At 44.7% G+C, this 26,653-nt stretch overlaps 1 protein-coding gene and 1 pseudogene across 9 annotated transcripts in view; one reads left to right on the top strand and one right to left on the bottom strand.

The window, feature by feature from the left end:
* Positions 1 to 26,653, bottom strand: part of LOC129041960 (uncharacterized) — a 208,282-nt gene that overhangs the window by 73,902 nt on the left and 107,727 nt on the right. For 7 of the 9 annotated variants that reach the window (XR_010127294.1, XR_010127292.1, XR_010127291.1 and 4 more), the window contains 2 exons: positions 17,409 to 17,537; positions 16,676 to 16,802 (listed from right to left, as the gene is read on the bottom strand). The gene's annotated coding sequence lies outside the window, so the exon portion shown is untranslated. Of the gene's footprint in view, positions 1 to 6,341; positions 13,208 to 16,675; positions 16,803 to 17,408; positions 17,538 to 26,653 lie in introns of those variants that run through there. The other 2 variants (XR_010127295.1, XR_010127296.1) reach the window with 2 other exon arrangements.
* Positions 16,509 to 16,581, top strand: LOC129043365 (U4 spliceosomal RNA; annotated as a pseudogene).

Below are 26,653 nucleotides of genomic sequence, written 5' to 3'. Positions count from 1 at the left end.
GGGAACCGTGCATGGTGTCTTGTAATCAACGGTCACAACAGATGACCCATTAGAGAACTCAAGAAGATCAAGGAAGGCAAAGAGAGGGGCTGGGAGATGGCAGACAAGAACGCCTCAGTGCACAGGCCTGGGAGTCAGGGGTCCCGGATTCTGCTCCAGACTCTGCCATCTCTTCTATGGAATGAGGCCGGTCACATTCCCCACAGAGCTTCTTCTCATTTGGTAAATGAGAGGGCAAGAGCAGAGGATCCACAAGGTCTTTCTTTGCACACTACAGTTCTGTGCTTCCAGAGGGAGGGTAGGTGGGAGACTATAAGGAGAAGGCCAATATTTGAACTTTTCTGGCCTCTCGAACAGGATCAGCAGAGCTGGAACAGCTCTGGGTGCTGCCTGCCCTCCCAGGGGTCTAGCCAGCCTCCACACCCTCCAGCCTGCCCTGGTGCAGCTGATCTCAGTCGTAAGCCAAAGTGGCATGCAGAGAGACAGGTTGCAGAGATGGAGACAGAGGGATCTGGGCTCATTTTCTACCCACTGCTAGATGTGGGGCTTGGGGAAGGATATTTCTCCTCTGTGAGCCTCAGCTTCCTCGGGTGTAAATATGGACGAGAATAACATCTGCTGCAAAAGGTTGTCAGAGAGATTAAATGAGAGCCCAAACAAAAAACAGCGCAGAGAAACATGAATTCCTCTCTCCCTACTCTCACTTTATTTGAGCACAAGCCCTTTGAATAAAAAAAAAATACAAATAAAAAAATAAAAAGTCTTCTTAAATGTCCACTACTACAAAACAAGAGTGAATCAGAAAGAAGGCTGGGGCTGGGCGCGGTGGCTCATGCCTGTAATCCCAGCACTTTCGGAGGCCGAGGCAGGTGGATCACTTGAGGTCAGGAGCTTGAGACCAGCCTGGCCAACATGGTGAAACCTCGTCTCTACTAAAATTGCAAAAATTAGCTGGGTGTGGTGGTGCACACCTGTAATCCCAGCTACTCTGGCAGGAGAATCACTTGAACCCTGGAGGCAGAGGTTGCAGTGAGCTGAGATCACAACATTTCACTCCAGCCTGGACAACAGAGCAAGAGTCTGTCTCAAAAGAAAAAAAAAGGAGGCTGGACTTTCATAAGGAAGATCTGGGCTGCAGTCTCTGCTCTGATATTTATTCTACATTAAGGCACTGGGGGAGCTACTCAAGCTCTCTTGGTCTCAGTTGCCTCACCTGTAAAATGGGGCTAAAAACAATGCTCCATTCAGAGGGTTTGGGAGACCTTAAGTGAGCTAATGTATGTGAAAATGCTTTGGAAATCAGGAAGCTTTCAACATGTTAATTATTGCAATGCTCTGTCTTAGCAAGGCAGATCCTCTTGTAAGAAACAGCCTTGGAAATAGTCTCTCACATAGTTCCAACAGGAAGGGAGCTATATTGAGATTCTGCACGAATTTAAATCTTCCCTAACATCTAATCAAAGGCAGGCAGTATGACAAATTCTTTCTGATGTGGCCCAAATGGTCTGGGAATGGTGCAAGACTGGGCATTTGGAGAAGGGTGCCTGGGGTGAGCTGGACAGGAGACTCTCTCCCCTGAGGGCTGAAGGTGCCTGGTGCAGGGCTCTCAAGGCACCTTGTCAGTGTTTGTTCTGTGCACATTGAGCAGGCCTCCTGCCTTCTCCTCGGGTACATTAGGTGATGGTGGGATTATTACCTGCCTGACAGGTAGTTGAGAGACAGGGGTACATAGAGGGCAAGAAACAGCTCCTCAGAGAAGCTGCCAGCCCAGCAGCTGGCCCCCGAGGCCCGGAACACCCAGGGTGCAATGACGGAAGGCATCCTGCTTCCATACCCCGAACCACTGAGCAAATACACAAGTGTGGCAGGTGCCCGGGGCTGCTAGCCAAGTAGGGCTCCTGCCTGGCCAGCGCCAGCCCAACCAGCTCCCTGGCACTGCTCCCACTCTCTGAGCTGGCAGGCAGAACAAAGGATAGGTAGATGCCGGGGCAGTCAGCATGAGGGGCTTCTCTCCTCAGATCCTTGGAGCTGTTGTCTAGAAATGGCATGTCTGGGGCTGGGCACAGTGGCTCATGCCTGTAATCCCAACACTTTGAGAGGCCAAGATGGGATCACTTGAGGCCAGGAGTTTAAGATCAGCCTGGTCAACATAGTGAGACCCCACCTCTATAAAAATAAATGAATGAATGAATGAATGAATTGATTAGAAATGGTACACCTGCAGCTAGCCAGCCCTCGGGCCTCTTCCCAAAAGGCATCCTCCTCATGATGCTGACTTGCTTCCCTGAAGACAGCACAGGAGCATAGGAGCAGCTCAGGTGTTCCCTAGTGCATCTTTTGTTGTTGTTGTTAAACTACAGTGCTTCTTTTAAGGTGCTCACGTGGAGACCTAGAAACTGATAATGCCTCCATGGGAAACTTTTTTCTTTGAGACAGGGTCTTACTCTGTCACCCAGGCTGGAGTGCAGTGACACAATCATGGCTTGCTGCAGCCTGGACCTTCCTGGGCTCAGGTGATCCTCCCACCTTAGCCTCCTGAGCAGCTGGGACTACAGGCACGCACCACCATACTAGGCTAATTTCTGTTATTTTTTTTGTAGAAACGGGGTCTCGCCATGTTGCCCAGGCTGATCTGGAATTCCTGGGCTCAAACCATCCACCTGCCTTGGCCTCCCAAATTGCTCCCCAAAGTGCAGGGATTACAGGCATGAGCCACTATGCCAGCCCTCCACAAGCAATTTTTATCCAGGAATTTCAGTGACACCCACTGGCCCATGAGATCTCAATAAGTCACACCAAGGGCCCTGGAAGGGGTATCAGGTAATCTGGTTACACTCACTGCCATGTAGCCTTGGGCAGGCCACTTCCATTCACAGGTGCAATTCCTTCATTGATAAACTGAGGAGCTTCACCTGGATGCCTGCTGTGGGCTCTGCAGACGGTGGTGGGGTGTTAAGAGGCTGTCGTTTGCTGTGAGGTAGCTCTGGATCTAGAAGTTCGAGCTGTTACCTCCTTAGCTGTGTGCTCTCTGATCATCTATTTGATGTCTCTGAGCTGTTTTGTCCCCTTTAAAAATCAGGAGAGCAATTTTTCCATGCAGAATAGATAAGAAGTGCCTGGTGTAGAGCAAATGCCCAAAATATGTGGACTGCTGTTTCTTTTGTTCACTCATGCTGTGTTCTCAAACTGATACTGATGTCAAGCTGTTTTCTCCTTGAAGAATGTAACAGGCTTGCCTTGAAGCCAGGGACCCAAATTACTCCGTAGATCAATTGACATCTCACGTAAAACTAGGAACCTAGCTACTTCACGTCTCTCTCTCTGAACGTCCAGCAAATGGCATTTCCACTCTTAAAGAATTTCAAGTGAGTGGCAGTGATTGCAGCCTACTAGAGATGTTCTGAATAGAGAAATCAGGTGCAAAGGGGTTACATAATTTATCCTTATAAGACCATTCAGTCATTCCAAAAGTAGTTGATGTATCAGGCAATGCATGTAGCACTAACCAACCCATGCCCTGGCAGGATTTGAATCCAATAGTTATTACTATTGTAATAGTAATAGTTATTACTGAGTTTCCCACTGTATCTATTACCAAAACAATGGTGCACAACAAGCTCAGTGGCATAAGCACTAAGTGTCCACATATCTGCGTGGTCAAGTAGGTAGCTTTGGTGATGTTGGCTGGGCTCACATGGAGGTCTAGGAGTTGGCTGGCTGTCAACTGATCTAGGTTGGTGTCAACTGGGACCATTAGAGCACCTGAGTTATGTTCTATGTGTTATTCTTTCTTCTCCCGGAACCAGTGACTAGCCCTGAAATCCCTTTTCATGGTGATAAAAGAGATTCAACAGTGGAAATGGAAACAGTATTTCAAAGCTCAGCTTGCAGCCAGATACAGTGGCTCATGCCTATAATCCCAGCACTTTGGGAGGCCAAGGCAGGCAGATCACATGAGGTCAGGAGTTTGAGATCAGTCTAGCCAACATGGTGAAACTCTGTCTCTACTAAAAATAACAAAAATTAGCCAGGTGTGGTGGCACACTCCTGTAATCCCAGCTACACGGGAGGCTGAGGCAAGAGAATTGCTTGAACCCAGGAGGTGGAGTTTGCAGTGAGACAAGATCAGACCACTGCACTCCAGCCTGGGCCACAGAGCGGGACTCTGTCTTAAAAAAAAAAAAAAAAAAAATCTCAGCTTGCATCATGTCTACTGACAGCTTATGAGACACAGTCAGTCCAGAATGAGATACAGGGAATGAGTGAAGAGTTAGGGCCATTCCTGTAATCAGTTTACCACATCATTTTATAGATGAAGAAGGGAGGGTCCATATAATTATGCTACTTACATAAAGTTACTGAGCTCAGTATCTGAGTCAGGATTTGAACTTGGTCTATTTCAACTGTACCAAGTTCCATGCTGCTGCCATCAGATATCATGGGTACAAAGGAGAGGCAGCAAGATCTTGGAAGGCCAAGAGTGAACCGGACACCAGATTTGGCCCTGCCAGGAATTCTTCAGTGCATCTCATGTGTGGAAGGCCTTTGTGAGTGCAGAGAAATGCCTTCCTGGCCCAGGTGGAGATCTAGCACAAGCTCTGGCCAACAAAAGCTATCCTCACCCTATACAGAATGAAAGCAAATAGCATGGAATTAAATAGCCGCAATCAACCAGCAGCTTTATTTGGGAGAGTGGATACGAATTAAGCAGTTCCTCAGAGAAGAATGCAACTTTCCCTTTATTTCTAAGCCCCATAAATCCAGGGTAAAGGTCAAGCCAAGACTCCAAGTTAATTGATCCACTCCCACCCCCTCCCCACCTTAAAATGTCCTGGTTTTACTGGGGATAAGGAGAGCACATTGTAACTCACCTCCATACAAGGCCTGCAGCTCTGCTGGGTTGACATAGGAAAGAAAAGGACAAACAGGGTCTAGAGCTGACACCCAGCATCTGATTCAGTGGTTCTGGGCAGGAGCACAGAAGCTGACTTTTCTTTTTTTTTTTGAGACAGAGTCTTGCTCTATGGCCCAGGCTGTGGTGCAGTGGCATGATCTTGGCTCACTGCAACCTCTCCCTCTCGAGTTCAAGCGATTCTCATGCCTCAGCAACAAATAGCTGGGATTACAGGAACGTAATGTTTCCCCACTCCTGCACTCTCCCTCACTCCCAGCACCTTCTGTAATGCCACAAACATAACGATGCATGCCATCTGAGCTCAGACGCTAATCAAGAATGAAGGAGAAAGGACACTGAAGACCTCCCTGCCATATTAGGCATATTGCCTACAGTTGTTCATTAAAATAGCACATAAATGAGTATTTATTCAGTTCTTTTTGCACTATTTTAAGATGGATGTCTCCAAGGACTTGAAAAATCCCAGGAGTATTTTTAGCACACTCACCCTGCAACAGCATTTCTGTTTGTGGGGGCTGCTTACACTGAGTATAAAGATGGCCCAGACAGGCCGGGCGCTGTTGCTTACGCCTGTAATCCCAGCACTTTGGGAGGCCAAGGTGGGTGGATCACGAAGTCAGGAGATAGAGACCATCCTGGCTAACATGGTGAAACCCTGTCTCTACTAAAAATACAAAAAATTAGCCGGGCATAGTGGCGAGCGCTTGTAGTCCCAGCTACTCGGGAGGCTGAGGCAGGAGAATGGCGTGAACCCAGGAGGCGGAGCTTGCAGTGAGCCGAGATTGCGCCACTGCGCTCCAGCCTGATCAAAAGAGCTGGACTCCGTCTCAAAAAAAAAAAAAAAAAAAAAAAAAAAAAGCACAAGTCCTGGGGAATCCGACTGGAGAGGCAATGCCCCTGTCCCCAGTAGAGATTGTGAATCCTAGGCTGGGGGATGTGCCCTGGATTCAGTAGGAACAGGAAGCCCACAGGATGTCTGTAGCTAGGGAGCGATGGAAGCAAAGCTGCACTGCAGGAAGATGCATCTGGAGGCAGTATGAAGGATGGTTGGGCAGAGGGAGGGCCTGGAGTTGAGAAGACCCCTAAGGAAGCTACCAAAACATCCCAGGGGGTCTGAAATAGGAAGCCAAGGCCCACACTGCAGTGGTAAAAATCCACCAAGCGGTGATTATAGGCAGGTGGGGGACATGAAGTGTTTGGAAGATGTTAGAACCTGTTCATTCAGGAGCAGCAGGGCAAGCTGGGCTGAGACACGTGAAAGTGAACTGCCGGGACTTGAGGGTCCCCTGTGAAGGTGCAAACACGCTCTGGAAAAAGAGGGGCCTGGAGTCTGCATTCCCAAACACTAGGATCCTGTATTAATTTTCTACAGCCACTATAACAAATTACTACAAACTTACTGGCTTAAAACAACACATATAATTACCTCAGTGCTCCTTAGGTCAGAATGTGGGTTGGCTCAGCTGGTTTCCCTGCTCCTGGTTCACGAAGCTGAATTCAAGGTGACAGCGGACTGGGCTCCTATCAGGAGGTTCTGGAAGGATCCTCTTCCAAACTTATTCACGTTGCTGAATTCAGTTCCCTGCAGCTGTAGGCCGGGGGTCCCCACTTCTCTGTTGCCTGTTAGCTAGGGGCCACCGTTAGCAACCAGTCTCTCCCTCCAGTTCCTACAAGTGGGCCCCACATTTCAGAGTCAGCAGTGGCACATCAACTCCTTCTCACACTTAGAATCTTTCACGGCATCTTCCTGATCACAGTCAGAGAAAACCTCTGCCTTTAAGGGCCCGTGTGATTGGATTGGGCCCACCTGGATAACCAAGGCTACTCTCCCTATTAGAAGTCAATTGATTAGTAACCTTAATTACAACTGCAAAGTCTCCTTTGCCATATAAAGTAACATATTCATTCATGGGCATAACATCAGAGATTAAGGCGTGGGCATCTTTAGAGAGCCATTCTGTTTACCAGAGCTTCTCTGCTTCTCCACAGGAAACAGGTTGAGACATCACACAATAAATCATAAGGGGTAGAGAGCCCTGCCACAGAAGGAGGCCTGGGTTCTAAGCATCATGGAGAAGAAGGACTTTACCCAGCCTCAGTGAGGGGTGGTGGAAAAGACGAAAATCAAGAAACATTTCCCAAAAGAAAAATGAGATTCTCTGATGGAACCTGGAATTGAGCAGAGCAAAGGGATGTGTTGCCAGCAGAGTTGATTAGGCTACAGGTCATTGGAAGAACATATTTAGAAGAAACCGAAGCTAGAGTGAACTCCAAGTAAATGCCAAAGTTTACTGCTTTGTCCACTGCAAGTGGACAGCATTGCAGGAGCTAGCCTCTGAGTGCCAAGCTGCTGCCATTCCCGTCTCCTGGGGGACCGATTCTGCCTTTCCAGAAGCAACACAGTGCGCCTTCATGGAAACCCCATCCCACAAGTGAGAGAAGCTAAGTGAATCTGCACATGCTGGTCTAGGAAGACATCCGTGATACTGTAAATAAAAATGGCATGCTTATCAATACCATTGCAAGTTTCCATTTCCTGCCTCCCTCAAAACGAAGTACAAAAAAGCAAACGTTGTGAGCATGTATGCGCTTGCAAAAGCTGATTGTTAAATATTCAAGAAATTTGCGAACTTGTTTTTAAAGCTTTGTTTGCCTGAAATCGGCAGTGGTGGGATTTCGCCATTGAAATCGACAAACCTACAATTCAGAGTTTTTGTTTCTCCTCTTGAGAAGTTTAACAGTGCACCACTACGTTTGCATAAATTACCAAATTGATAACAGGGATTATCTCAAGAAGGGGCGGGATGGGTTTCAAGCTGGTGTTGGTTACTCTCCCTTCTTTATATTATTAATTTTTAAAACTGGTGCAATTATAGCAATTTTTAATTTTTTCCATTATCTTCCAGATGTAAAAAAATTAATGAACATAAAACAAAACCACCAGGCTGTAATTCCTTATTTTCCGAGTTCTTTTCCTTGGAGGCAGCAGCAGCATCCTGGGCACCATGGCTGCCTTCAGCTGGTCCAGACGCAGTGGCTCTGATGTTCTCTGGCAGGCGGGAAACGCTGCCTGATGGTCAGCGGCTGCTCATCGCTGATGCACTGCTAAGAACTGGGCAGCCCAGACCAGCTAGACAGCTGAGGTTTTCCCGGGAAGCTGGACACACCTCCCCAGAGAAGAGCCTTCCTTAGCTGCAGACTGAGTCATGGACCTCGGGGCTCATCTGCTGCAACCATTATGAATCATACTAGGATTATCAAGGAACAGTCTTCTCCAGGATCAGCCCTTTCCCTACCACTGTCAGATTCAGGGAATTTTAAGTGGTGGGAGGAGGAGGGAGGTAGCCGGTGTATTCCAGACAGCAACACTAACTGCCTGTCCTGAGGATGCAAGATTTTCTCATTTGTAAGGCTCTGCGTAACACACTCATCCTAGCACACAGGGCTTCAATGTCAGGATGCAGCCTGCTTCCCAGGAAGCTGGCTGGACACTAGGTCACAGACCAGCTGAAGCTCTCCCAAGAATACACCCCCTGTTTGACCCTGACATTCACTGCTATGGCCACCTGAAGCCGAGACTTTCCATCTGGAACATTTCGGTACCTACCTCTCTGGCATTTCTCCAGCACTCTTTTCCTCTGTGATTGTTTAGCCCAGTAAGCACACAGAATGGCATTACACATAGTGGTAAAGAAGCTGTTACACGTGGTGATGAAGACGTCATTACACGCAGCAATGAAGGGGGCTTCCAGAAGCCTAACAGAGGTGACAGAGGCACAGAGGGGCAGCTGCCCACTTCCTGGGAAGAGCATCTACCAATTCCCAGCCTGTGTGTCTGGCACAGAGCAGCTAATCATGACATGATTGCTGATCTGTGGGTGACTTTTTGTGACCTTTTACAACATCTTTTTCTTTCCTTATCGTGTCATCATGCCATTTGAACAATTTGCATCCTGTCCCTTTTCCCCATAATGTAGTCATTTTTAACCCTCATTTTCATGTTTAAATGGCTGAAGAAAGAATTCTGTGCACGAGCTGGAGGGCCTTCAACCACTCCCCTCTCACAGGAGATTGAAGCTATTTTGGAGTTTTCATGGTTATAAACACACTGCAGCCAATATTTTTGTGCATATGCGCAACAGGATTCTGAAAATGTTCTCTGAAATAATCTACGTATTTATAGATTATTACAAACTTCCAGGGTGCAGGAGGGTAAGATGTGCTGGTATTCTATCTGATCCTGGTGAACACAGGAGCTGAATGTGACTTACAGCTGGGCCACATGTGGCATCACCCCTGACACAAGGAGTGAGAGCCCCAGAGACCTCATCTGACATGTGGCAGGCTGTGATGGCTGCCAATATAAATGAGGCTGTGTGTGTCCAGGTCCTATTAATTCATGTTAAAAAATTAAGGAGGGCTGGGCATGATGGCTATACCTATAATCCCAACACTTTGGGAGGCCAAGGCAGGAGGATAACTTGAGCCCAGGAGTTCGAGACCAGCCCTGGCAACATAGCAAGATCCCTGCCTCTAAAAAAAAAAAAAAAAAAAAAAAAAAAAAAAATAGCGCTTGGTGGCGTGCACTTATAGTCCCAGCTGCTTGGGAGGCTGAGGTGGGAGGATCACTTGAACCTAGGAGGTTGAGGCTGCAGTGAGCTCACTGCACTCCAGCCTGGGCTACAGAGCAAGACTGTCTCAGAAACAAAACAAAACGAAAAAATTAAGGAGGAGGCAGCTGGCCATGTAGTTGTATAGACCATACATTCTTAATGTCTCAGGAACTAGGCAGCAGAATTTTTGCTGTTGCAGGAATCTTCCCACCTGTTCTTCTGTGGTCACTTCTGCTCCATTCTCCATTGCCCTCTGGCACACTGAGAAAGCCCTTTGACATGGAGACATTCAGAGGCAAATTTTGGAAAATAGGACTCTGGGACCTCCATACAAGGGCGAGAGAATTTAATTCAGGTTAGAAATGTCTGGATTTGAGGTCCACTGGATTTGTACAGCTGACCATATGTCCCCCAACCTCTCTGAGTCTATGCATTTCCATCTATAAGCAGGTGGGGTGACGATGGCCAGATAATCTCCAAGAGCCCCTCTCTGATGTTCTACACCATCTTGGAATCTTTTTTTTTTCTTTTGAGACAGGGTCTTGCTGTGTTTCCCAGTTTTGTCTTGAACCCCTGGGCTCAAGCCATACTCTTAACTTGGCCTCCCAAAGTGCTGGGATTACAGGCATGAGCCACCATCTTGGAATCTAAGCTGCTGATCCAGGAATGGCAGGGAACTCATCCTCATCCAGACTGAGACATCAGACCCTCCAAACTTCAAGTTTCCACAGCACTGAAGCTCTGATTAGGAAAAGCCATGGTTTTCTGGCCAGGATAACCATGTCGTGTCACCTGGGTAGCTTATTCAATTGTGAGTGTTTAAAGAGCAGTACAGGCATGACTCATCTTCGTCTCCCTCACAGTACCAGTTGTGTGGTGAGCATGTAGGAGAATTCGTGCTGTCTCCTTTGTAGTGAAAACAAAACCAAAGACAATCTATAAGATACCAGCAAGGGAGGAGTTAATGTAAATCATGATCCAGCTGTAAGCGTTAGCCATTACATTCATGGTGGAGATCTATCCTTAATAACACAGAGAGATGTCTACCACATATTTCCAAAGGGATACATTAATTTCAGGACACACGAATGGTCCTGTGAGGCCATGTGTACCTACAAACAATCCACAAATAAGTAAGGCCATAGTTGGTGACACATGTTATGCAAGGGTAGGTTCACAAACCCAACCTCACTTATTCTTAAGCAACACTAAGGTATTTATGGCAGAGAATGGTGACCATCCCCCTTCTTTTTTTTTTTTTTTTTTTTGAGACAAGGTCTTGGTCTGTTGCCCAGGCTGGAGTGCAATGGTGTGATCTTGGTTGACCTCAATCTCCACCTCCCAGATTCTGGTGATCCTCCCATTCAGCCTCTTAAGTAGCTGAGACCACAGGCATGTGCCACCACACGTGGCTAATTTTTGTATTTTTTGTAGAGACAGGGTTTCACTCTGTTGCCCAGGCTGATCTCCAACTCCTGAGATGAAGCAGTCCTCCCACCTTGGCTTCCCAAAGACCATCCCCCTTCTAAAGCTCGTCTAGAACTTATCCCTGGCAAGTGAAATGATTGCATCCTACTTCCAGGAAGACGTGTTTAAGAAGTGGTGTGCCTTCTCTCCTGTCCTTCATCTCCGCTGCCAGCTGGAGTGACTTCAAGGTCCCAGGGATGGCAGAACAACAACATGGAAGAGACCTGGGTCTCTAGATCACAGAATGAAGAAAAGCCAGCTAATGACCAGGAAAACCCTTCTCAAACTTTTTATTTATTTATTTATTTATTTTTTTTTTTTTTTTTTTTGAGACAAAGTCTTGCTCAGTCGCCAGGCTGGAGTGCAGTGGCGTGATCTTGGCTCACTGCAACCTCCGCCTCCCAGGTTCAAGCGATTCTCCTGCCTCAGCCTCCCGAATAGCTGAATCTACAGGCACGTGCCACCATAGCCAGTTAATTTTTGTATTTTTAGTAGAGACAGGGTTTCACCATGTTGGCAGGATGGTCTCGATTTCTTGACCTCGTGATCTGCCTCCTTGGCCTCCCAAAGTGCTAGGGTTATAGACGTGAGCCACTGCACCCAGCTTGAAACTATTATCTGACTTAGAAAGAGGCGTCTTTGAGCTACTAAAATACTGAGGTTTATTTGTTATGTCATCTAGAGTTACTCTAACTAAACAATCACTTCTCGGACAGGCACAGTGGCTCACACTTGAAATCCCAGCATTTTGGAAGGCCGAGACTTGCAGATCACATGAGGCCAGGAGTTTGAGACCAGCCTGGTCAACATAGTGAAAACCAGTCTCTACTAAAAATACAAAAATAAGCCTGATGTGTTGGTGCATGCCTGCAATCCCAGTTACTCAGAAGGCTGAGGCACGAGAATCACTTGAACCCAGATACCAGAGGTTGCAGTTAGCTGAGATCGCACCACTGTACTCCAGCCTGGGCAAGAGAGTGAAACCCTGTCTCAAAAATAAATAAATAAATAAATAAATAAATAAATCTATTTCTCTTTTCTTTCTCTTAGGTGAGGAAACTGAGGTTCAGCATGGCAAATTAAACTTGACAAGGATACACAACTCACAAGGGTGGATTCCCACTAGTTTCTTGGACAGTTTCTAAAGTCCGTGATCTTTCCACAGCACCCAGCTGGTGGCATGCTAATTGCTTAAGTGCCCCTAGAGTCCAGATGAAGAAAGTTCAGGGCACAAGACTCTGAGAGTATAAAGCATTCCAGAAATAAGCCAGTTGCATTTGTCATTAGCTTTCCTGTCCACGTTCCCTTTTCTTAGTCAGGTTCAGTCCATCTAGAACTTCAATTTCAATGGAAACAGAGGAAACGAATGTGGTAGCAGACATCACTAAGCACTCTCAAAGCCTTCTTGTTACTTTGAAATGGTCTAAAAAGCCCATTCTTTCTACCCACTGGGTCCCCACCTTCCCCGCCAAGTCTGTGTTCTCTGTTCGGTTCATTATCAGCACCGCCCACGGCCAGACACGGCCAGGCAGCTTCACAGAAGCCAAAGAGCTTATCAGAAATAAGTACTTTATTTGACAGTGAGGCCAGATGTGCATAGAGAGGCATTTCAAGGCCTTCACTTCTCTTCTCATAATTAGTCAGCTTCTAGCAATCATGAGAGTCTGAAGATGTCGCAAAATAATGAATGACCTTCTCAAGCAGCTCCCATGAGGGAGCATTGTTTCAGCACCCATCACAGGATTCTAGAACGTCAGCATTGAGGGAGATCCTCAAAATACTGGCTAACCCCCCTTGTAGAGATGAGGATAAATTCCCAGAGAATTTATACACTCTCTGTGTATCCACTGTGCACCTGCCATGTGTCAGGCAGTGACCTAAACCCTGGGAGGGAATAAATGCAAAAAAGACACATTCCCTCACCTTGATAAAACAGAGCTTCATGAGAGACACTGACCCATTTATCTCAGGCCTATACATGTTTATTGCAGGGCCCATTAACACTTGGGTCCCCACTGCTCACCAGAACAACAGCTATGACAGCAGCTACAATGGTCCAAACCTATCCTCATATACGTGTCTATAGTTCCCAGAAATCTGTAAAGATTTCTGTAAAGGTCTTTTGTGACTCCAGGATTTAACACAGCATCTCAGGATGTGATGTTTAAGCTAAATTGAGTCAAATGAATTAATGAATGAATCACACTGGAATAAAATGAACAAAAAGTTATTTTTTTGAACAAAAATAACTTTTTGTTCATTTTGTTCCAGTGTGATTCATTCATTAATTCATTTGACAAAGCACATTTCCTAGCCCCAATGATTAGGACTTACTGTTGAGGGATAGAGAGGTAAGTAATCACAGTAAGTCCCAGGACACTATATGTGGAAGGGAAAGAAAGAATGCAGGTGACACAACTAACTCTGTCAGGAGAGTCTCCCCCACAGCAAGGTACGAATAAGACCATTTGTTCTAGTCTCTGTAGCATCCTAGCCTATTTCCACTTCCTCTTGTCATCATCTGTCCTCTTCAAAGTTCAAATGGCTCAAGAGGTAGAGATTGCGTCTCTCTTGTCCATTCGTCTGCATTCAGCAAGTGTTCAATAAACATTTGTGGAATGAATATATCAGGTTAGGGACACAGAAACACATTACAATTCCATAATAGAAATAGAAAGTGATGATATGCTTACACACAGGAAGAAGTGGCTAACTCTGCCGGGGGAAAAAAAAAAAACTGGAACAATATCTTACATACATTTATATGCTCACACACATGCAGCTACTGCAATGATAACAACACCATTAAGCAAGACTTATTTGTGGAACCCTAACTATTCAACAGGCATAGTCCCAAGAGTTAATGCTCACAACAGACTTATAAGGAAACTAGTATTATTATCCCCATGTTACAGAGGAGATGGAAACAGAGGCACAGGGAAGTGGGGGGTGGCCTTTCTGAGGTCACAGAGCTAGTAAAAACAAGAGTTGCAGTATAAATCCACATGGCACCCCCCTAGACTATGACCTCAAATCAGGATGGCTTCAGGGAGGAAGGAATGAAATCATTTCTACAAAACCAAAAGCAATTGGCACAGAGCTAGCAGGCCCTGGGAACATAGCGGGCCCCTTCATGCCTCATTCCAATAACCCATGAACCTGAATGTGCAAACCTGCCCCACACCAACAAAAATTTGGTGATTCTCAACCATCTAAAGAGATTTTTTCAAACACCAAAGCCCAGATCCCTCTCCAGATCAATTAAATCTTAATCTCTGAAGTAAGGTGGGAGTGGGGTGGATATTAGTAGATTTTGCAAGCCCCTAGGTGACTATGGTATACAGCCAGGACTAGGAACTCCTAGAGTGACTTGTTTACAAGGTACAAAACAGGACTCTGGCAGGAGGAACAGCCAAGAAATTGCTGAGGATCAGCAAGAGTGCAAGAAAGAATGAGTTGACTGTTTGACTACTGGTTCACTAGATTAATTATTCATGTGACTTGAAACAGGGTCTCCATCAACTCTGCAAGAACTCCTTGCACACCCAACAGGGTCAACGTTGGCTCACATTCATTTGAAGAGGGTGCCCAACTGTCTGCAACCCTAATGCTCCACCCAAGAGGAGTTGAAGACCTTGCTAAACTCACTCAACTCTTGAAGCCTCCATTTTCTCATTTGCAAAATGAGAACAATAAAAGCTGGTTCAAAGGGCATTTGTGAGCATTAAAGGGGATATTGATGTTGATGAATTTACCAAAATGCAAAACAAACAGAAAAGCATCAGCCTCAGAGAAAATATTATTTCCACCTTGGAAAAGGCTGAGTAGAGTAAAGAGTACAGTAGAGACCCAGGTCCAAGCCTGGCTTGGCCTTTCCTAGCAAGTCTAGAAATGACTCTGCCCATGTATTCCTCTTCTGCCAACCAAGGTACCACAATAGCTCCTTCATGCATTCCCTCATTCAGCAAATGTGTATTGAATGTCAACTGTAATGTTTTGATATAAATCATGGGAGCTAATGTACTCACAAAAATGCTTTGGAAATTTTAATGTGCTCCACAAATAAGAGGGAATTGTTTCTGTTTGTAATGATTCACTGTGAGCTCACAAGTCCCAAAGTCTATAGGGACCTTATGGGGTCACACCACAGTGCAATGCTTGGATCGTTTCAGCCCCACCCCCTCTCAGTAGTAATACAGTCCCTGTGTGGATATCTCCAGTGATGAGATCCCAACCACTGTCAGAGACAGAGCATTCTCTCAGGTTCCTTTTCCTTTTATTAAGTTGCTTTCCGTTTGCCTGCTGTTTCTACCTTTCCATTTTGGTTCTGATCTTTGGGGCCACAAGAAGTATATTTGACCTCTTCTCAGCCTTTCACTAATTGAATGTCACCATCATCAAAGTCCAGCCTCTACCTCCTAATTCCTCTCCACATCTTCTCTCTGTGAAGCTAAGACGGCCCTAGTTTCCTTGTATTACTCTGTTTGGAAGGCCATAATAGACTGCCCCAGACTGGGTGGCTTAAATAATAGAAAATTCATTTTCTTACAGTTCTGAAGACTAAAAGTGCAAGATCAAGGTGCCAGTATGGTCTGTTCTGATGAGGGCCCTCTCCTTGCATTGTGGATGGCTCCCTTCTCATTGTGTCCTCACATAGCAGAGAGAGAGAAGAGAGACAGTAAGCTCTCTGAGGTCTCTTATTTTGAGGGCACTAATTTCATCACAAGGGCCCCACCCTCATAATCTCATTTAACCTGAATTATCTCCCAAAGGTCCACTTCTTAATACTGAATACATGGAGGGTAGGTTTCATCATATACATTTGGGAGGAGGAAAACAATTCAGTCCATAACACTCCCCCACAAAAGATTATCTTGCTAAACAGAAGCAATTCTGATTGAGACATTGACTAAGTACCCACCATGCCTACAAAACATGACTCATATATGCTGAGGAAATCAATTTGATTGCCCTACCATCAAGACCCATATAATCTAGAGATTGTTACCATCTACATTTTAGAGGTCCCTGCACCTTAAGACAGAATGAGCCAGAGGCCTGGGTCAGGGAATTTACAAATAGAGTCAAAGAAGTCAAGGCAAGAGAAAAACATAGCCCCACCCTTTGATTAGATTTTATTCTAGAGACTAAGACTCCTGAACCAAAATCACAAAATCTCAACCCATTCACTGTTGACTGATTGCCTTCTTTGGACCATGCTGCAGAGATCACAGCAGCAATAAACATGGCAGGCAAATGTATCAACCCTTGGGGAACTTTAACTTGTTTTCTGCTGTTGTAGTGAGATGAAGTGTGTGTGATTCAACGAGACGGGTCATGTGAAACTTCCCTGTACCCCTCAAGCCCAGCACAGAGCCTCATCCAGAGTAGATGCTCAATGATGACACCTTATAAAACAACAAATAATAGCCAAGACCTCTCCTAAGTCTGCTGAGGGGTAGCCACATGGCTTCTTAAAAGTCAGAGGCCATTTGCTATTAAAGAAAGCCATGAGCTTTGCGCAGTGGCAGTATCATAGCCAATGAGGTTTCTCCGAGGTTCGATTATTGCTAATAGAAAGCCATGGATGGTCCTGGAGACCAGAGCCATCAAAACCCTTGTTCTTGTGCAGAAAAGAAGGCAAACCAGGGACAGAACTTGGCTTTTGAAGATGACTTACCACCAAAATCCCAGGTCTTGATGACAGGTTAAATCTTGTAAAACTTTAATTTGGCGAAGAAGTTGGCTGCTGTATTACTCTGTGACATGTCTTGGGAGAGGTCCAGTTTCTGTCACCCTAGCATTAACTGAAAAGTGGGATGAAATATGAAGACATTTTGCAGTTTATAAGAGAAAAGCACCAGGGAGTTTTAACAATTTGGAGAAGTATCATCCTAAAATTGGACTCTAATGGTCGCTGAAACCATTGCTGCATTCAGTAAAACTGGGTTGCCTAAAGCTACTGCCATGGAGAATCTAAAACAAGACATAGTTTAAGAGGCACGAATCAGTCACATAGAGGCTTGATGCACAATATGTCCAATGAAGCTTCCACTAGAGAACTGAAAAGCAGTATCTCAGCAGAATTGCAACTTCTGATTTTAGGTTCTTGTCAATCTATTCTAACTCTTAGCAAAAGATTCTTGCTGCTCAGCCTCAGAAACAATTTTATCTTATCAGTTGACTTTCCTGAAATCATGCTGTATTGAGCTATGATTCTTACTCAAATGTAGTTCCTATGTCAGAATCTCATCAATGAGAAATTTTGCAAGACGGCGTGCCAAAATATCCAGTACCACACTTGCATATTTTTAATTCAAACAGAATTAGCATTGCATTTTAGACACAGTGTGGTTTACCCTGCTAGTCATCTCAAACACTGAAGACGGTGACTGTACTACATGATTATTTACCTGCTTAGCTCAGGTTCCCATTGTTCACATTCACATCAAGACAGATCAGCACTGGCACAACCACTGCTTTCATTGGGTGTATCAAGTGTTAACAGATCCTTCAATGTGTTTCTCAAAATCTCTGTTGGCCTATGATAAAGAAAAATAAAATCTATTTTGAGATTTTATTTTATCACAGAGCTCTAGTTAAAGGTTCATTTGATACCACCTATATGTCTTCAGTGTCTTTAGACAGAAAAAAAAAAGCTTTACAGTTCAATTAATGTTTCCCCTTTGGGTGCAATTTAACAGAGAGGGCTTCAGAAAAAGAATGAACGAGGGCTATTAAACACATTTCTTATATAAACATACTTGTTCTTATGCAGGACATATAGAATAGGCCTTTTTTGTAGCAAATATTTTAAACAAGAGATATTTTGTTATGTGATGCTTTTTTAGCTGCAGCTAAAACAATTTTTAGTTGTGGAAATTCTGAAAAGCTTGTCATTTCTTTTATTATACTTACTAGAATATGATTACTTTTGTGGAAGGACAATATTTTCCCCTCTTTTCCTTACCCTGTGGCCCCCAAAAATGTTTCTGCTAATGATATAAGCAGATTTCTAATACTTTATCTGCTTTTAATCTGTGAAAATTAGTATGTGGATACTTCATAATTATCTTGATTATGTCACTTGATAAAATAGTGATATGTATTAATGTTAGTTCAACCATATATTTATACTGCCTGGGAATAGGTGGCTGCAATTGTGTGGTGAGCATAATTTGGCAGTGTTCACTAGCTTGCAAAAACCTACTGCAAGAGCTTAAACATCTACATAAACACCGATATGAAAAAAGCATGTAAGCCTGACCATAGCTTCTAGTTCCTAGATGGACCTGGCTGTGGTTTTCAGGCCCCAACCTGCAGGGAGCCCCTACAATCTCATCAGCTGAGTGGGCAGAATAAAGACATCACGCCTGCACATGCTCAGCATTGTGCCCAGCATGGTCAGAGATTGATAAAAACACTTGTATATTCTATTTTTATTATTATCACCACCATTACAATCATTACTGACAGATGCATCCTAGAGACATCATGTCAGAGAGAAGCAGAGGAACACAGAAGGCAGCAATGAAACTAACATTTAGAAGCAACACAGGTGATGGGGCAGCCCAGAAAGCTGAAGACAGAAACCATTTCAGAGAATTAGCTGCAAAAGAAGTAGGGAACAGGCATGAGAAGGGGACAGTTCTTTCTGGAGCTAACTCACTGAACACCCCAGAGCCTGTGGGAGCATACATTTTTGCATCAGTTTCCTCACTGATAAATTGGAAGAAAGGTACATGGTAGGGAAGGTTACATTAGTCAATATTTGTAACAAGTCAGGGCATATAATAGGACCTCACTCAAGAGAAGACACTTTTGTTCTCACATCTCCCTTCTTAAATTAAGGAGCATCTGCCCTGAATACAATCCTGCACAAAAATAAATCCACGTAAACAAAATTTCACAGTAACTACAAAAGCCTAATGATCATTAAAAATTCCTAGGAGAAACAGATGACCATTCACTAATTAATTGGGTTTAGATAAATCAAGCACCACTTAAAGAATCACTGCTCCTTAAAGAGGTAAAAGCAATGATTGTCACATGGCAAATTTCTAATTTTTCATTTCTCTGGGGAGACCAAAATGATACAATCTTAGAAATAAATTTCTCTCTAAAGTTTCTGAGGACGAACAATTTCCAGCCTCCTCAGACAAAGGTAAGATGAGTCAACTAGCATTACTGTCAACAAGTATGACATGTAGGCCACCTTTGTGTCTACAACTAACAAACTTTGTTAAGGATCAGATGTAGGACAGTGGTTTGTGGAGTGAAAATTAGGTGGGTGTCCACTGGGCAAGACATTGCACAGCACTGCCTGTGCTGGAAAATGCAAAAGAGAATAAGCTGGATGGGAAGACATCAAACCTAAACCTACACGTGTAGAATCACACTCATGCATACAACCCACATTCTTACTGTTTTCCCATTATCAGGAGACATCAAAAAGTAAAAGGTGTCTCATACCTTCCAAACACATTTCCCAGAAATGTCTGTTAACAGGAAGTACATACCCTTCACAGAATTTCTCCCATGTCTAGATAAATATGCATATGCACTATATTGTTCTGTCTTGCCTCTATAAAAATGGGCCAATTCTATACAAACAGTACTACAACTTATCTTTTCCAATTGATTGTGGACACCATCCCATATTAGTACATATAAATGTATCTCATGGTTTGTATTTAGGTTTTTTTTTTTTTAGTTTTTATTTTAAAATAATTTCAGATGTACAACAGAGAAATTCCATTTAGCCTTGCAACTTCTCAATTTTGACATCTTATATACACAGTACAATTATTTAACTGTGTCAGGAAGTTAACTTTAGTACAATACTATTGCCTAATCTAGCAATTTAGTACAATACTATTGCTTAGTTGCTTAATCTAGAGATGATATTCAAATTTCATCAGTAACACTTTTTTCCAATGCAGAACGCAGCCCGCAGTCATGTCTTGTAGTTACAGTTGGAACGTGTCCCTTTGTCTCTTTTAATCTGAACTCATTCCTCAGTCATTCTTTGTCTTTCGTTTTTAAAGAGTGCTGATCAGTTGTTTACTAGAACGTCACTCCATTTGTGTTTGCCTGATATTTCCTCCTTGTTAAATTCAGGTTATAGTTCTGTCAAGGACAGCACAGCAGCAATGGCTGATTCCAGGGCTGGAGCAGGCAAAGTATATACTGAGCCTAGAATATCTTGTGGGGCCAAAAGGTAAGACAGTGCTCAAAAAACAAAAGTAAAATGGCAAAAATACATAGAACCCAACTTGAAGGGCATCCCAATGTAAATTCTAGAAAAATCTGAGCACAAAATGTATTATAGTCATGGGTTATAACCAATATAATGAGAATCCATGAGTCCATACTGATTTTTAAAAAATTGCATTTTTTCAATATAAAAGAAAATATCTTCCTTATAGTAAAATTTTAATTAACAAATGTAGAAGTAATGATGGAAGTAGAAAATTACTGTTTGGCACACACTGTAGTAATAACTGTTTCAGACAAGAATTATCCATGAATGCTAAAATTAGTTTGGTGAAAGTATGATGAGAAACAAGATACTTACATAGGTCCAAAGTATCTCCTGACAAGATACTTATTCATTACACAGAAAAAAAATAGAAACTTTACAATAGAGAAATCTGGCAGACATCACCTTAATCAAGTGATGGAAGTAAACATCATTAGTAATGTGACAAACCAACACCAGGTGCCTCCTGATCTGAGGCACTGAGAAGGACACAGCATCTCATTCTTTATAGTGGCAGCCGAGTATTGTACTGTTGACCAGCTAGGCTGTCTTCAAGGTTCTGATACATTACTAATGCTGTTGAATAAATATCTTTTGAAACTTCTCTCACTATTCCTAGGGTACAGACTCCGAGAAGTGGGATTGCTGGGCCAAAGGGTGCATATACTCTAAACTTGGAGAAGTCCTGCCCAACCTTCCCTTATCTTTTTATTATCATTATTATTATTATTATTATTATTTGAGACAAGGTCTCACTCTGTCACTGAGGCTGGAGTGCAGTAGCACAATCTCAGCTCACTGCAACCTCTGCCTCCCAGGTTCAAGTGATTCTCCTTCTTCAGCCCCCGAGTAGCTGGGACTACAGGCGCACACTACCACATCTGGCTAATTTCTGTATTTTTGGTAGAGACGGGGTTTCACCTTGTTGGCAACTTGGCCTCGAACTCCTGACCTCAAATAATCTGCCTGCCTTGGCCTCCCAAAGTGCTGGGATTGCAGGTGTGAGCCACCACACCTGGCCTTGAAACTTCCTTTAGAGTGGTTGGTCCTGTTCATCACCCTCCACCTTTCAGCAGCAGTGTGTGAAAGTACCCACTTTCTTTGCTAGCACTCAGCACTACAAGCCACCAGAATGCTGAAAGCTGGGGCAAAGGAAGCCATATGTGGTTGTGTCAGCAGCTGGGCAGATGCAGGGAGTACAGCAGGAGCCAGACAAACCGAGAGTACTGGATGCATCCAGATGCAGAGGGATGTTCTGAGGTTTGACTAAGTCAGGGCTCCAGGACACGCTGCAGTTAGCAGCAGGTACATGTACAAAAGATAGCAGAGGAAAGAAGACAAGACTAACATATCTGTTGGATGCTATTTGAGAGGTTTGCTATTTAGAAATGACCTAAGAGCTTAAACTTGCACCAAGCCCCACCTGGCCCAGTCTCCATCCTTCGATCACAGCTCCTTAAAAGTCTAAGACAGGGGTGTCCAATCTTTTAGCTCCCCTGGGCCACATTGGAAGAAGAAGAATTGTCTTGGGCCACACATAAAATACACTAACACTAACGATAGCTGATGAGCTTTAAAAACAAATAACAAAAAAATCTCACAAGCTTGGTCTAAGACAATACAAATGTAGTAGTGACGTTTCCCAGTCAAACTTATTAGTGATAGTTGCCAACCTTTGTGTTGTAACTTTTTTTTTTTTTTTTTGAGATGGAGTTTTGTTCTCATTGCCCAGGCTGGAGTGCAATGGTGTGATCTCCGCTCACTGCCACCTCCACCTCCCAGGTTCAAGCAATTATCTCGCCTCAGCCTCCCGAGTAGCTGGGATTACAGGCATGTGCCACCACGCCCAGCTAATTTTGTATTTTTAGTAGAGACGGGGTTTCTCCATGTTAGTCAGGTTGGTCTTGAACTCCCGACCTCAAGTGATCTGCCCTCTTCCACCTCTCAAAGTGCTGGGATTACAGACGTGAGCCACTGTGTCCAGCCTATGTTGTATTTTATAATCAATTTCATGTCACTTTATGTGGACTTTGCAACAACATAGAGAAAGGCATTGTTACATTTACAGGTAACAAAGAGTGGAAAATCAGAGAGGGAAAGTAACTTGTTCAGGGCTGCACAGCTGCAAAGTGAGGCAGGTAATTGGTATTTGAAAGGCTACTTCAGTGGTATCTGGAGACTAGTCTATCTCCTGGCCCGGGCTTCTCCCTGTAGCAGGACCACTGTTGTCCTAAGGCCACAAATACATTATCTCATTTCATCTCTAGAGCCATCTGATGAGATGGGTACTATTGTTGCTCCATTTTACAAATAGGAAAACGGAGATTGTGCCCAGGGCTTTTACTATCAGTAATGGATGGACTCAGGACTCTCTCGGCAGAGAGGGAAGTGAGGGGACGAGGCAGACCCAGCTCAACCCCACCTCCAGGATAAGCAAATGTAGAGAAAGGTGAAGAAGTGCTGGCACCTGGATAAAGCCCTCCCTTCTCCCCCACCCAATAAACCCAGTAAATGCATAGTTCTTGATTACCTACTGTATACAAACTGGCTGGATTACACGGACCTGCTTTACAGACTAATGTTCATTATAATTCACAAGAGTCAAGGGGATCTTATTGTACAGTGAAATACAGTAGTTGGGGCCTGCTGTGGACTGAAAGGTGCCAGCATCCATTCTGCATTCATATGTTGAAGTCCCAACCCCTAAAGTGACTGTATTGGAGATAGAAACTTTATGGAGGTTAGTAAGGTTAAATGAGGTCCTAAGGGTGAAGCTCTAATCTGAAAGGATATGTGTCCTTATAAGAAGAAACACCAGAGAACTCTCTCTGCTCCTACAACTATGTAAGGACACAGAAGAAGGCAACCATCTGCAAGCCAAGAGGAGAGCCCCCACCAGAAACTGAATCAGTTTACACCTTGATCTTGGACTTCCCAGCCTCTAGCACAGTGAGAAAATAAACTAAGCCCTTCATTCTATGATATTTTGTTATAGCAGCCCAAATAGACAAAGACAGGGACCCTACATAAATCAGACTGGTGGCCTGATTAATTTGTCTGTTGACTATGCCCTCATCAGTCATGTTGGAGAATAGTCCCCCAAATCTATGTAAGAACTCACTTGTAATTTACACATATACATATGAATGCCTATACTATTATTATTATAACAGGGATGAAAACAAAGACATTTTATAAAAAAGAAATAAACAGGCCAGGCGAAATGATGCACACCTGTAATCCCAGTACTTTGGGAGGCAGAGGCAAGCAGATCTCTTCAAGACCAGCCTGGGCAACATGATGAAATCCTGTCTCTACAAAAAATACAAAAACTAGTCAGGCATGGGAACACATACCTGTAGTCCCAGGTACTTGGGAGGCTGAGGAGAGAGGATCGTTTCAGCCTGGGATGTCTAGGCTACAGTGGGCCATGATCCTGCCACTGTACTCCTGCCTGGACAACAGAGAGAAGAAGAAAAAGGAGAAGGAGAAGAAGAAGGAGGAGAAGGGAGGGCAGGGGAGCAGAGGAGACAGAAGAGGAGGGGAGGGTAAGAGAGGAGAGAAGAAGAGAGGAAGGAAGGAAGGAAAGAAGGAAGGAAGGAAGGAAAGAAGGAAGGAAAGAAGAAAGGAAGGAAGGAAAGAAGGAAGGAAGAAAGGGAGGGAGGGAGGGAGAGAGGGAGGGAGGGAGGGAGGGAGGCAGGATAGTCTAACACAGTGAAATCCTGTCTCTACTAAAAATACAAAAACAAACAAACAAAAAAAAAAGGTGTGGTGGCAGGCTCCTGTAGTCCCAGCTACTCGGGAGACTGAGGCAGGAGAACTACTTGAACCTGGGAGATGGAGGTTGCAGCAAGCCGAGATCACACCACTGCACTCCAGCCTGGGCAAAGAGCAGGACTCCATCAAAAAAAGAAAGAAAAAAGAAGGGAGAAAGGAAGGAAGGAAGAGGGAGGGAGGGAGGGAGGCAGAGAGGGAGGGAGAGAGGGAGGGAGGAAGGAAAAAGGAAGAAAAGAAAAAAAGAAAAGAAAAGAAAAGGAAAAAAAAGAAAAGAAGACAAAGGAAGTTGTAACATTTTCTCCTTATACTCTGTTGTGGTTTTAACTGTGTCCTCAAAAGTGTTATGTTGAAGTCGTAACTCCCAGAACCTGTGAATGTGCCTTATTTGGAAATTGGGTCTTTGCAGATGTAATCAAGTTATGATGAGGTCATGCTGGATTAGAGAAGATGCAATTCTAAGAAAAGGGAAATTTGGACACAAACACACAGGAGAGGACACAGGAGGATGGAGGCAGAGACTTGGATGATGCAATGACAAGCCAAAGAGCACCAAGGATGGCCAGCCTCCAGCAGAGGCCAGGAGAGAGAAAGGGAGGATTTTTCTGGGCGTCTGCAGGGAGAACACAGACCTCACAACTCTGATTTCAGACTTCTGGCTTCCACAACTATGACAGAATACATTTCTGTTGTTTTGAGCAGCCTAGTTTGTGGTACTTTGTTATAGCAGCTCTAGGAAACTAATACACACCCTGACCAATCTGCACATCCTACTGAATAGGAAAGAGTAACATGTAAAGCAATGGGAGGAAAATGTCACACAGGTGCAGAGGCCAGATTGGAGAGTAGTGGCTCATCATAATGATCATGCCCACGGATCCCTGGGAACTGAGGTGGGCTCCTGGCCATGGGGAATCACCCAGGGCTGATGTGAGACTCAGGTGCCTGTTAGGGATTATCCAGGTCTTTCACTCATTTATGCATTTCAGCAATCAGCAAGGATTCCTGAGGAATATTGTCAATTAATCACTCAAGTTTCACCCTCAGAAACATAAAGTTCTGGCATCAGAGGGACAGAAAGATTGTTGACGTGCCTGGTCAGGAAGGTGAGTTTGGTCGAGCAGGATTGTGCTGGGGAGCCACCACGGTCTGAATGTTGGTGTCTCCCCAAAGTTCATAGTTGAAATCCCAACCCTCAAGGTGATGGGGTTTGGAGGTAGGGCCTTTGGGAGGTGATCCAATCATGAGTGTGGAGTCCTCATGAATGGGATTAGTGCCTTGACAAAAGAGGCCCCAGAAAGTTTTCTCGCCCCTTCCTCCATGTGAGGACGCAGTAAGAAGACACTGAACCAGGAAGCAGGTTCTCACCAAACACCAAATCTCCCAGCGCATTGATCTTGGACTTTTAGCCTTGAGAACTATGAGAAATAAATTTGTGTTGTTTGTAAACCACCCAGTTGATGGTATTTTGTTACAGCAGCCCACATGGACAAACATGGGAGCAAAGGGGCAATCATGGAAGGAGGATTGTTTTCGTTCCATAGGCAAACCTTTGCCACTCTGTGAGTGGCTCAAGGTCAACAAGGGAAAACAGATTCCTGATCTGGTGGAGGCCAATGGCGAGTCTGAAAGGGTCACAGGAAGTGTGTCAGCCTCTGCCTTCTGGGACCCTTGAGCAGCCTGGCACTGGTGCAGAGGAAACCCCCCAAGAAGCACTCAGCCCACATTTCCCCCCAGCTAGCCTCACTTCCCCCCTCAGCACTGCCCTGGTTTATTTTGACAAGGTTGTTTCCACCCTGCATGGTCACACACCCTTACAGACACCAGGGAGTCCTGCCCACTCTGGGAACCATTGTTCACTGTGGAAAACCCGAAGAGTCACCTTTATGCACAGCAGGCTGGGAAACAGGGCTGCTGGCGAGCCCCTCAGGAGCAGTCATGGTTGTGGGCAAGCAGCAAAATGGGGTGCAGACAGCACGCAGGGCTTCCTGGCACAGACCTGCAGGTGAGTGGTGGGCGGTGAGGTGGGGGGCAGTGGCAATGCCCTGGGCCTCCAAGTGATGAGCTTGGAAACCTGCTTCAAGTTGAACTGAGCAAAGGATGCAAAGGTAGGAAATACAGAAATACACCTCGCAAGAGAAGAGGAAACATACCAGATGTTTTAATGGGTAGAATTTCAGACAAAAAACAAACCCTGTATTGAACATGGAAAAGGCACAAGGGGGACAATGAGGTCTGGGAGAAGAAGCAAGTACACCCCTTTGGTGATGGGATCTGTGGGTGGAATGATCAGAACTGAGAAGCCTGGAGGACCTTGCAGAGCTCCAGGCTGGGCTGTCATCTCTGATAGTAGCACAACGCAGCTGGTTCCAAGTATGGGAATAAACAACAACAACAAAAGCCCTATACACTAAAATCAACTATTGCTATGGGACAAAGTCCTGCTGCCAGGAAAGTATTGCTACGGTGACACTGTCAGGCACAGGAGGCAAATGGGAAGGGGCAAGGCCCTCCGCCCTTCCCACCTGCCAGTTTTCCTTTGAACAACCAGGTCTGGCCACTCTGGGCCTGCAGACTTTCAGGCCATAATCAGTAGCCACAGACTGGCCATTTCCCCCTTTA

Source organism: Pongo pygmaeus, chromosome 7 (assembly GCF_028885625.2).
Source record: "Pongo pygmaeus isolate AG05252 chromosome 7, NHGRI_mPonPyg2-v2.0_pri, whole genome shotgun sequence".
NCBI lineage: Eukaryota > Metazoa > Chordata > Mammalia > Primates > Hominidae > Pongo > Pongo pygmaeus.
Note: the sequence above shows the minus strand (reverse complement) of the source record. Positions and strands in the feature narration are given on the sequence as shown.